This window comes from Vicugna pacos, chromosome X, assembly GCF_048564905.1.
Source record: "Vicugna pacos chromosome X, VicPac4, whole genome shotgun sequence".
NCBI lineage: Eukaryota > Metazoa > Chordata > Mammalia > Artiodactyla > Camelidae > Vicugna > Vicugna pacos.
In genome coordinates, this window is record NC_133023.1 from 90,073,297 (window position 1) to 90,075,821 (window position 2,525).

Below are 2,525 nucleotides of genomic sequence, written 5' to 3' on the forward strand. Positions count from 1 at the left end.
TTCCTTGTGTACGAGTCACACGTTCCTGTTTCTTTCATGTCTCACACATATTTTTGAAAAAAATTATTTTTTAGATTAGATATTATAGCAACTCTGAATTCTAATAACTCCAGAGGTTATTGTTATTGCTGTTTTTGTTCATTTGGTTTGTTTGTTTGTTTGTTGATGTGCTTAGAGTAATTCTGGCCTATTTCCCCTGCAGTGTATGGCCTCTGATGATTCTGCTCAGCTTTTTTTTTTTTTTAAATATGGAATGCTTCACGAATTTGCGTGTCATCCTTGCGCAGGGGCCATGCTAATCTTCTCTGTATTGTTCCAATTTTAGTATATGTGCTGCCGAAGCGAGCACTCTGCTCAGCTTTTAAAAAAAATTTTTTTAAACCTGCCTTCCTGAGGATTGTCCCTGGGTAAGCATAACTTAGTGGTTAGCCAATAATTGGTCAGAGGTTATGCTTAAACATCTTTAACCAGTAAGACCCATTGTCAATGGATTTGTGTGTGGCTTAGGGAATGCTTTCAAATTCAAGCAATTTACAAACAGCCTTTTGCAAGGCCTCATGTTCATCCAGGGAAGAGTATCTTGTCAGGGCCCTCTCTGGTCTCTCCTAAGTAGGCACAGCTTTGCACATGTGCACAGCCTTCCAGACCACCAGAGATATCTGGGGTCTTAGCACGGATCCCTTTGGATGTCTAATTCCTGAATCTCCCTGGTAAATCTCCAGTTTGTTGATTTTTACCCAACCAGTAACATGACTTCCCAGGCTAGCTACAATATTGGCCTTTCTAATTATTTGCCATTGATTTTGCTATTGTTTTTGACATTATCCCAAGCCATGAATTTTTCCAGGCTATGCTCCAAACAAAGTCAGCTCCATCAGGCTGCACTCACTGCCTTCCCTGCCTTCCTAGGCAGAACTTCCTTGTCATGAAGCTGGAAGAGGTTAGCAACTCCGGGCCTCTGTATATTAGCCCTATGTTGTTGACTTTTTCATAGCAGGCTGGGATCTATGGGTTAAAAGCCAGTAGGCAACAAACTGAAATTTTTACATAGCCAATTGTTTCAAATATAGCCCAAATAGGCACATATTTAGCCACTGAGAGAGAGCCTACCTGCTTTGCAGACCCTGCAAAACTGCACCTAACATCTGCTAGCCACAGGTGAGATAAACCCTATATCTGTAAAAGACCACAAGCCACCGCTGCCCTTCAGAGCTCTCTGACCCAGAGGCTCCCATTATTCGGCTGAGCAACAGCACCTAGATGTGTAAGCTCCCTCTCCAGTGCCACTCTTTCCTGGACGTTCCTTGCCCTCCTGCCTTTCTGGGTGGTGGCCCTTGTAATGTAGCCTTTAGAAGGTCTCAGGCTGTGAGGGACACGCCCCCTCTCTACCATGCAAACCTGTCCCATTGGCCCCCAAATCAATCTTATTGGGTGTTACTGCCACCTGGTGGTCATATATATTTTTTCTTAATCAACCCTGACTTGCCCTGAAACTCACTACAAGGAGGACTCAGGCTGGCTTGAGTTTCTGCCCTCCAGGAGTTCTCAGGTTGATCGGCGAGTTATCACAAATCCATTCAGATCAGTGGCCAGCTGATGGATATAAACTGTTAGTGATCAGATTTGGGAGGAGGGAAGAGGTCACCGTGGTCAGGACTAGCTTCCCAGAAGAAGTGGAAATTGAATTGGGTAGTAAGAAGACTAGGCAGAACACAAGATAGAGAAACCAAAAGATGAAACCAAGAGAAAAGGGGCCAAACCACTCATCAGTGGAGCGATGGTTTCAAATTCTAAATCTTTTTGAAAGACCTAGTAGAATTAGATTCCCTGACAGAAACCAAATATTGAAAGCTAGTTTCTACCAAGTAGCTCTGTATCTAAGTAGTGTCTCCAAGGTTGTTTTCCCCTCCAATGGTCACTAGAAATAAAAACACTGCACATGAAAATGATCACAAGCTAAGTAATGTGTGGATCACGCTACAGAACAGCTTGATGAACCCACCTGTCTTCCTGGGTCTAAATAACCTCAGAGAGAAATAACCTTTTATAAACACAGTGGAAAGATTACATCCCACCATGGCTTTTCAAACACAAAAGAAATGCTCATAAATATTCTTTGATTTCACTGGTAACAGTAGCTGCTCGCAGGAAAATAAAACCATCCTTCCCCTGCTGTCCCCAATCTTCCAAAGGCATCCCACTGCCCTCCTGATCAGGTTATCCTCCTTTGAAACAAAGTAACTTTTAATAAAGTGGGTCGCTGGCAGGGAGAACCTGATACGATCACACACCTGTTATAATAGGATTTAATTCTGCTTCAGATGTGCTAGTTTTAATAAAAAAGGATTGAGCAAATCGAAAATAAATTACACTGAAAGGTCAGGCTTATTGCTTGTACAGTTATGTTAACTCCCCCACCGACACTTTTAGAGACTATATTTATGAGACCTTTTGATTTGGGAAAGAGAGGTATAAAATACATCTACAATTTCCCCATTATTTGCCTCAGTATTTCATTTTCAAGT

The 2,525-nt window shown here is 42.2% G+C and overlaps 1 non-coding gene across 1 annotated transcript; it reads right to left on the reverse strand.

Annotated features, from left to right (window-relative positions):
- Nucleotides 1–242: 242 nt before the first annotated feature.
- LOC116277295 (U6 spliceosomal RNA) lies at nucleotides 243–349 on the reverse strand. The gene has a single exon (XR_004186775.2). It is a non-coding gene; the product is annotated as a U6 spliceosomal RNA (small nuclear RNA).
- Between the last annotated feature and the right edge of the window lie 2,176 nt (nucleotides 350–2,525).